Source organism: Pseudorca crassidens, chromosome 8 (assembly GCF_039906515.1).
Source record: "Pseudorca crassidens isolate mPseCra1 chromosome 8, mPseCra1.hap1, whole genome shotgun sequence".
Taxonomy (NCBI): Eukaryota; Metazoa; Chordata; class Mammalia; order Artiodactyla; family Delphinidae; genus Pseudorca; species Pseudorca crassidens.
This window is the reverse complement of record NC_090303.1, coordinates 83,568,894-83,578,589: the sequence shown is the minus strand read 5'-3', so window position 1 is coordinate 83,578,589 and position 9,696 is coordinate 83,568,894. Positions and strand designations below refer to the sequence as shown.

The 9,696-nt window shown below is 53.1% G+C and overlaps 1 long non-coding RNA gene across 1 annotated transcript; it reads right to left on the bottom strand.

The window, feature by feature from the left end:
* Positions 1-460: 460 nt before the first annotated feature.
* On the bottom strand, positions 461-8,906 carry LOC137229269 (uncharacterized). The gene is made up of 4 exons (XR_010945615.1): positions 8,543-8,906; positions 3,028-3,119; positions 1,717-1,906; positions 461-808 (listed from the first exon to the last, which is right to left on the bottom strand). It is a non-coding gene; the product is annotated as an uncharacterized lncRNA (long non-coding RNA).
* Between the last annotated feature and the right edge of the window lie 790 nt (positions 8,907-9,696).

Here is a 9,696-nt window from a genome sequence, read left to right as displayed (position 1 = left end):
CAAGTGTTGCTTTATCCTCGCGTGTGATGCCTTATTCACATGCATCACAGTTGGCTGGGAGCTCTGCCCCATCATCCTCCAGGACTCAGGCTGAAGATGGGGCAGCCACTGGACTGTTGCCAGTCCCCATGGTAGAGGGAGCGGGAGCTCTGAAGGGTCTAAAACTAGCAATTAAATACCCTGACATTGAATTGACACACATTGCTTCTACGCACAACTCACTGGCCAGAATATTACATGAAGATTCCAAACCACAAGGGGGCGGAAGTGCTGTCTGACTGGACAGCAGAGAACAGAAACTATGGCGAGTAGCATTCAAACCTGCCATGAGTGTCTGGAGCGGGACTTGGCACCTAAATGCTCAGTAAACACCACTGTATGCCCCCTCCCCTTCCCCGGCTATGAACAGATCATGGTGAAATAATGCTTCTTTGGATTAAGAGACTGGCATAATGAACAGGCCCTTCATTTTGCACTTTCTTCAACACTTTTTTCTTTATTGGCTTTCAGCTGGATCATAGGATGCTGGCAGCAGTACACAATCTGGGTCAGATTGTCCCAGGGCCTGGGTCTCCAGTGACTTGATGTCTGACCATGTGTCAAGGGTCTCCATCAGTCAAGGTCAAATGCCATGTTGCAGGTGACGGATGACACTCACATGCCCGTGACACACTGCCCATTGGCTCAGGGCTACAGGCAGTCCCTGGCTGGCTGCTGTAACTCCAATGCTTCTTCTTCCAGACAGGGAGGCATATCAGAATGCAAGTGAGTGACAGGGGCGTCATCATAGGAATATGTTGAATCTGATCTAATCGATAAAAAATGCATCAATCATTTGAAAATCTGAATAGTTCATTATTAATAACAAATTTTCTATGACACACCTCATAACAGACATGCAGTGTGTCAGGACATCACCATGAAGGAACTGCTGGTCAAGATGATGCCAGGCCAATCCATTGTGAAAATGAAAAATTGTGTCAATTAACTGGTTGTTTTATCTACATGGTGCCAAGGAATTGATTGGAAAGAACATTTTGTCCACACTAACTGAATTGGCTAGTGGTCTTGGCATTGTGTAGACCCAGCCTGAGTATTAAGAATGTGAGCATAGGGGCTTCCCTGGTGGCGCAGTGGTTGGGAGTCCGCCTGCCGATGCAGGGGACACGGGTTCGTGCCCCGGTCCGGGAGGATCCCACATGCCGCGGAGCGACTGGGCCCGTGAGCCATGGCCGCTGAGCCTGCGCGTCCGGAGCCTGTGCTCCGCAACGGGAGACGCCACAACAGTGAGAGGCCCGCGTACCGCAAAAAAAAAAAAAAAAAGTGTGAAAAAAAGAATGTGAGCATAATATCAAATCATGGACTGTCGGACTGAAAGGAATCGTCAGAGACAATTTTCATACATTCCCCTCATTGACAGATACGGAAACTAAGGAACAACCAGCGTTAAAACATTTGCTGAGGGACACGCAGCGCAATTGTTAACTATTGTTTCAGAAGAGGTAAATGTGGGCACATCTTCACCCACAGCATTTTCAACATTTTCTGTAGCTATTTCAGAACCAAGACGCTCAACCCAATGGCATTGCATACTTTCTAAAAGTAGACAAGAATTTGAGAAACACCCCGTGGTGCAATTGTTCATTGCTTAAACTTGCTGCTGACTCATTTGCCTTCCACTTCTTTACCAACATGGTTGTGGCATCCGTCACTTACATTGGCTCTTTTCCCCAGCTGGTCCCATCCTCCCGGCAGGGCTGGGAAACGGGATGTAGTGACATCACCTCCGCGAGTCCTCATTGGCTGGTGGGCGGGGCTCAAAGGTGAGGACTCCGATGGGACCTGCTTGGCGCAGGGGTAAGCCTCCTGTCCTCCAGCATGAATCCTCCAGCACGAAGCAAGCCACCTGTTGCCCACGAGAGCAGGATGTTTAGGGCCAAAAAGAATTTCAGGCTTCATCTTTTTGAAAAAGGACAAATACCCCCCACAAGCAAACAACTCCTGCTGGCCGCACTTAAAGTGTTGGGGGGAAAATGTCTCATCCAGAAATAGTCCTCGGATCAGGGCCTTCCACACTCCCACTTAACTGTGAATTGTATTTTTTCACTCACTTTGGGTTTCTGCCCCTTGAAACGCCTCTAGTCTGAGACAGGCGATTTTGTGGTGTCCCTTTATCCCCTTTCTCAAGTCTGCTTCAGAGACCTTTAAGGCTCCTCGCTTCATGGTCTGGGAGGGAACTCCAGAGCAGTTCTGAATGGCCCCAGAGTCACTGGCCAAGATCTAGGCTGTCCACTGTCACTGCCCAGTCTAGGATTTTGGCAGCTCTCCTGGCCCCACAGGCCCAGATGCAGGAGGCAGCCTTTGGCATGGACAGAGAGCTCTTAGGCTCAGGGCCAAAAAGTCAGCCCTTTCCCCCAGATGGAGCACATGGGACTGCCCTGCCCCTCCCCTGGACATCGCACCTCCCGTGGGTTTGTATGGCTCAGAGAGTATTTGGAGTTGGGTCGGGGTAGGAGAGCAGGGAAGATGGGACAGTAGGGTGACATCCTGGGACCATTCTGCTCCTAACCCACACCAAGTAAGAGAGGTGGAGGAAGAGGACCATGAGAGCGATTCTGGGTCACAGCGGGTGCCCCCCTCTCTCCTGGTTGTGATGGATTGTTGAAAAGCCATTGCAGAAAGTCTTGCCCTTTCCAGCCCTCCTTGCTGGCTTTGGTACCAAGCTGCAAGCACAAACACACATACACCACTCCACCTTATAACACACATACTGGTCATCCCTTCTGGGCCTTCTAGGGGGGTCATCCCTTCTAGGTTCATATTCTGGAAAACCCTGCTGGTAAAGGAATTGATGGCTGAAGAATTTAAGACTTTCAGGGAGAAGAGAGTTAGGAGAAGAAAAGTCAGGAATGAACTAGAGAAAACCCTTATAATGGTTTTTATGTTCAGAAAAGAACCCAATCTGAGCACATACTGAATAAAGAGTATTCTAGAACATATCATATCCACACCTATGGAAGTACGAACCTGTCAGCCAAGCTAGTGAGCAATTCAGCAACGTGAGTATCACTGGGAATGCACTCTCCCAAGGGCGGCAGCACCACTTCTAGGAATATACCCTAGAGAAACAAGTTCAAGGATGTTCACTGCAGAATCATTTGTGACAGTGAAAAATTGGAAACAACTTAAATGTCCATAAGTAGGTGAGCAGATGAATTGTGGTCTATTTGTACAGTTTAATGTTATTCATCAATTAAAATGAATGAGCTAGGTCTCCACCCATTAGCATGAATAGCGCTTGGAAACATAATGTTAGGTGGAAAAAAAGCAAGTTCCAGAATGATAGTTCAGTGTGACACCACTTATGTGAATTAAGAAGCACTCAAAGCATGGCAAGGTGTAATTTATGAGTTATTCATATGTAGTAAAGTAGGAAGACATGTATGAAAAGAAAATCCATCAATTTCAGGACAGTCGCCATGTTTTTGAAGGAGGAAAAAGGGTGCAAAGGGGACTCTGCCATGTCTGTAAGGTTTTTGTTTGTTGGTTTGTTTACTCATTTATTTATTTTTAACTGATCTGATATGAATGTGGCAAAATGTTAACATTTGCTATTTCTGGGAGTGGGTGCAAGACTTTCATTATATTACCCCCTTGTATTTTTCTGTATGTTTGAAATATTTCAAAATTGAACAAAGAAAATTCCCGTGGCATTTTGCCCCCATTTACATGAGCAGTAATGGGTATGGTACTGTGATTTTCCATTTTCATCTTGTCCTTGAAAGAAAACTTTCAAGATTTCCCTTCCTTATACCTCTAACAAAATGCTTGTGTGCTTTTGTTGTTGTTGTTTTGGAAATATCATCAAAAGGGACATTTTTCCAGCCACTTATTCTGTGCCCTCCTGATCTCACGCATGGCTCCGTCACCCGGATACCTGGAGAAACAGGTACAATCCAAGCAGGCTTCACCCAGCCTCCTCGGCACCTTAGCCCAGTCCCTGGGCTGGAGTCTCACCTCTGCCCAGGAGGGCTTCCTGCCAGACGCCTGCTGCCCCTCTGCCTGGAGGGGAGGCCCAGGGTCTGGTTCACTTTCTCTGTCCTTTCTTTACCTTTCTCAAAGTTTCCTCGTGAAACCCTCCCTACTCCTTGGCCACCACATCTCCCTTTTCTATCTCAGCCCTGAGATTCATGATTCCACCAGCACTGACCCACTGAGTCCTTCTCAAACTGGAGTGTGCATCAGAATCACCTGGAAAGCTTACTTAAACCCAGATTGCTGGACCCCACCTCCAGAGTTTCTGATTCAATAGGTCTGGATGGGGCCCAGTGGTGTGCTGGAAGCTGCTCTCTGAAAAGAAAATAGGCACTGATTTGTAATGTTTGCCAGTTTCCATGGTGTAAATATTCCCACCGCAGCTGATTCCAAGACCCCAAGGCGACTGTCACTAAAGGTGGAGCTGGGGAGCAGATGCGCACATTTTCGTTCTCCCAAGGTGACGCAAACCATCTCAGCACGCCCTTGGTGCTGGGTGCTGGGACCAAGAATGTGCGTTTCTAATAAGATCTCAGGTGTCACTGAAGCTGCTGGCCCAGGGACCACACTTCCAGAACCACAGCCCTGGAAGGCTGAGCACAGGAGCGTGGGGTTTGGGATGGGATTCCTGGATTGTGTGGGTGACTGCAACTTGGACCTTAAAAATCCCACCTTCTTAAGAGGAGCCCAAAAGGAGATTTCCTGCTCTGAAAGCAAAGGCAGCTTTATGTCCTGGGGACGGGCATGGGCTGGACCGCTGGGAAGACAAGTCCAGGGTGCATCTTGAGGGGTGCACTGGCCTGACGTTCTGTCCCCTGTCCTGAAAGCCCCCTGCCCACAGACCACTAGCCGTGCTGCTCCCACCTCCTGCGATGGTCTGCTCTCTCTCCCCCCGCCCAGGCCCTGCAGCGAGGGAACACCGTCCCACAGGATTAGTGTACACTAGTCCCTGGGGGCTCTCGAAGGAAAGAACAGTGTCTGAGGGTGTCCTGCGACGCTGGGAAAAAAAGAAGGGAGGGAAGTGGGAAAGGAGGCATAAGAGGATAGGAAAAGGATAGAGAGGGAGGGTGGGAGAGGAGACAGAGTCCAGAACAGAGTCTGATGATGGGGGGGGGGGGGGGGGCTCAGCAACTCCCAGGGGACTCAGGTTACACCCAGATTAGGCACAAATGAAAGCACCAGATGACAACTGTCTATTCCCTTCCTAATGAAATGACAGCTCTCTTCTGGGAGCTCTTTGGTCCTTCCACTCTCACTTCCCCAGGCTCAGCCTGGATGAGGCCACCTCTGGGGAGAACAAAGAAGGCTTTGTAGGCTCTGCTGGGAGGAGAAAGCTCATCCCCGGGAGGAAGGCAGGATTAACATACGCGCTCCGTGATATTATCAAGTTGGTATATAGGATTATATGTCATTAGGATTACAGGGTATAACAACTCCAGGTGCATTTGACATTTCTATTCAAACGGTACTTTGGGGAAACCTATAGGTTTCATTGCCGGTAATTTCTCTGACTCCTTCCTCCCGGAGGCTCAGTGTTCTGTCTCAGCCTGCCCACCCCCGTACCGCACCCCCCAGCATCCCTTGGCTGGCGCGCCCACGAGCTCCTCTGCACCCTCACAGCTCCCACCCTCCAGACAGCCGGTGGGCCTGGGAGGGGAGGGATGGTAGCTGAGAGAAGGAATCCAGCTTCCTCTGATCTTCTGGAGGCAGAAGCTGAGGCCCAGAGAAGGAAGGGGACTGGTGCAGGGACACTCCCTCAGCTTGGGATGCCTTGCTCAGGTGCTGCTGGGGAACCTTGAACAGCCGCAGAGGGGGGACACCGGCCACCTGGAGAGACTTCCCATTTTGCCTTGAACTCTCCTCCTTTCTTCCCTCTCTTTCTAGATTTTCTTTCGCTTTTTCTGTGCCACCTCCCCTCCCCCACCTCCCTCTCCCTAAGACTCAGCCTTGGCCCCTCCAGCTCTGGCGGCCATGCCCCTCCCATCTTCGTCTCTTGCCCCCAGGATCTGCGGACTGGCTTCAACCCCTTACGGTGCTGGCCACGGTCCTTGGGCCACAGCACACCTCCTGTCTGTTTGGGTGCGTTAGGTAGGGGGCATGCAACCACGGCTGATTTCAATCAGACAGCTCACTGCCAAATGAACACATACACACGAAAGCAGGAAGACGCAGCAATGCACAGGCAGCCGAGCAGACAGTCCCCAGAGCTGACAGTCCTAGGCTCAGAGTGGGGGGCCTTCTTCTCCACGGTCATGACTGACAGTGACTCCCCTCCACGCCCCTGCAGGGAGGGCATCATTGGCCCCATGTTACTGATGAGGACACTGAGGTACCCACAGGGAGGGTAAAGGACTTTCCCGAGGTGACACAGCTCACAGGGGGAGGACCTGAGATTCGAATCCAGATCTGATTGATTCTGAAATTCAGGTTGTTTCCATTAACATCGGAAACAGATGCCTTTTCTGAACCCTCCCTCTCCCTGGGCCCTGCTCTCTTTCCTGGGAACAGCTTCCCTGGGGTGCAAGGCTCTGAGTTGCAGCCTGAGGGGCTCAAGTGAAGGGCCAGGGACAGTCAAACGCCTGGAACGTGGACCCAGAAACTCCCTTTGAAAGGTGGCCTAGACCCAGGAGAGTGGCCTGTGGTGCAGACCCCCTCACTGAGAGGCTTCTTCCCTCCAGCAACCTCTCCCTCCCTCCTCCCCTCCCTCCTGCCCTCCATCTGTTTCTTTCCTCTCCATCCCTCTCAGGCCCTGAGCCCCTCAGGCCTGTGCCTCAAAGAAACTGCAATTCTGTGCGCAAGATCTGCAGGCCTTGCCCTCCTAGAGCGGAGTCGGACTCTGCAGCGGTGGAGCGACCCGTGAGTGGAGCTCTCTGGAGGCTGTGGGGCGCACTACCCCATTCTCACCACACGATGCCACCCTTGAGCTGCAGATGCGTTCCCCACTCGCGGGCCCGTGGGCAGGTGGCAGGGCATGACCTCCTTTGCACTGCGTGGGGTTGGGAGGTCAGGGTGGCACCAGGGGTAGGAGGTCCGGCAGTCACAGGCACTAGTCAGCCTTACTGCCTTTGTCACCACCCTATCATCGCCCACTGATGTCTGTGTCCGGGCGGGGGCTCCGTTGACCTCACACAGCTACAGTAATTGCTCTGGGACCCACACGACCAGCCCTCATTCCTGACACCACCCCCGCCCCAGCCCCCAGTGAACACCAGCCTCATTCGGGATCCTTTAGCACCTCTGAACTCAGCGTGGGCCACACATCAGCTCATGTGTGACTTGCCTCTTGCGGCTTCTGCATGGGGAAGGAAACTTCCAGCTGCCTTGTTTCTTGCAGGCTGTGGCTCTGGTGTGGCCTCTAATGGCTAATGGACCTGGGGAGGCCTGACACGGTGCCCCTCACCGTGGGCTTCTCGGGCACAGCAGCCAGCCAGGGCCAGGTGGGAGGATTCCAGATAAGGAGGGGCAGGGGAGCGAGCCTTTCCTGGATGGAGAGTGTCAAGTTCGGGACCTCCCTTAGTGGTGGAACACGAGACAGGGCTCACTGAAGCCACAGCAGTGATGTCCAGACACCCAGCAGCTGGCAGGAGGGACGGCGATCCACAGCCACCTGCAGTTGTCACAACCCATCCTCTCCCCCATTTAGAAAATGAAGAACCTGTTTATATTTTCCCTTTTATTTATTTTTTTTGCTCCGCGGCCTGTGGGATCCTCCCGGACCAGGGCACGAACCCATGTCCCCTGCATCGGCAGGCAGACTCTCAACCACTGCGCCACCAGGGAAGCCCCCTGTTTATCTTTATTTCACATTTCTCCATATCACATACGTCCTCCTCTGTCCTTCATCCCAACATTGTTCGCACCTTTGGTAATGTTTCCTTGGGCCTTAAACCAAGCCTTGTATATGACCTCTGTCCTCTGTTCTGTCCCCTGTGCCCTGGGGGCTGACACCATGTGGGCCTCCCCCAAGGGTGGTCCCTCAGCTCCCCGAGGCCCTGCCCCTCCTCCTCTCCAGCGGGAGCAATCCCACCTCCTGTCTCTAGAGGTCTCTGTATCCCGAGGCAAGCAGCTCTATTGAATGCTTAACTAACACAATAAAGGATTGCATTGGAAGGATTTGGGGGTGGTTCATAAGGTGAACGGGGCAGCTGAAGGTCCAGGCTGGCGGAAGGCAGGTGCCAGACAACTCAGGGGATGCCGGCGGCACGAGCTCACAGTCTTCCCATTGACACCGCTGCTACTTAATCAGCATCGACGGTTTCGTTCCCAATCTTGTACCCTCCCCACGGGATTCCAATTCCCAGGCCTGTCTTGGGTCTCTTATCCAAGTGGGCAGGGAAAGGCAAGGTGTCTCGAGTGACAGTCCCACCAGGACTCCCCACAGGGTGGGAGAGGTAATTCCCCAAAAGGAGCCTAGACAGAGGTGGTCTCTAGACAGGACAGAGGGCCGGAGCCCAGCTGCCACACAACATCTGCCACCTTCAACAGAGCCACTCCTGTTTTTCCTTACCTTGTGGAATCTCCCATAGACTTTGCACACAGGTAAATGATCGAAGGCGTGGTGGAGCACCGATGCACAGAGAGGTTCAGCACTTGCGCTGAGGTCACCAGCAGCTCTATGGCATGGCCAGGTTGACGGCTCCACTCCATGTTGCGGGTTTGGTGTGTGACCCCCCTGGAGCCCTCGGGGGCGTCCCCTCTGTAGACAAGGCCTCCCGCAGATACTTTTTGGGGTAAGGGCTTCCTGACTACTGTAGAGAGGAACAGCAAGCCCAGACCGCAAAAAGATCCAAAGGGGCCGGCAGCCCTGCTTGGGCAGAAGGGCAGGAGGGGAAGGCGCATCCCTCCAGGGCTCGGCCCGCAGGACGCCTTCTGCTAGCGCGATGGAGCCAGGACCTGGGGAGAGGAGAGGGGCGGGGAGCAGAGAGCTGAGCCCCAGGAAGCAGGTGAGCAGCTGGAATCCCAGTAACCCCTGCCTCCACCCACCCAACGTCACAACCTAATTCTTACCTGGTCCGTTTGGTGGGGAGGCCGGCAGGGCTGGGAGGACGGTAGTGCACCCCCAGGCAAAGGGGCCCCCTGTATCCTCTCTGACCTTGGAGGATTTTAGTCTCCTGCTGTGACTGAGGTTCAGTTAGATAGTCAGGCTGGTGTAGGGGTGGGCACTGCCGCATCAGTGTACCCAGGTCCTGCTGGGAACTCTCCCAGAGTCACAAAACGCCAAGAGCCCCAAGAAGAGGATGGTGTTGGATGAGAGCTCTGAGGCCAGACACCTCTGAACTTGCAGGCGTCTGCTGCTGGTCTGCTCTGACAACGCCCTCTGTTTCAGCAGATGAGACCGTTATGGTGAAGTCAGGGGTCAGGTGCCAGCTGGCTTAGCCCGAGAAACCTCCCCTGCTCGTATCAAGTGAGCTGCTTCGCAAAAGTGGCAGCTAAGTCCCCGCATCTCAGTGTCCTTCCCTAATGAGGGGCGTCAGCAGAAGTCCCTGAGCTGGCCTGGCCTGGGTCTTACCTGCCTTACCTGGAGGACGCCCCCCGACCCCCAGAGGCCACAGGTGCTGAGGAGTGCAGGGAGTTGTAGCCCGGTCAACATCACAGGTGTGCAGAACGGATGGCTTCGGCCTGCGGTCCATTGCAGAGCTCAGGGTGGGATGGTTTGGCCTG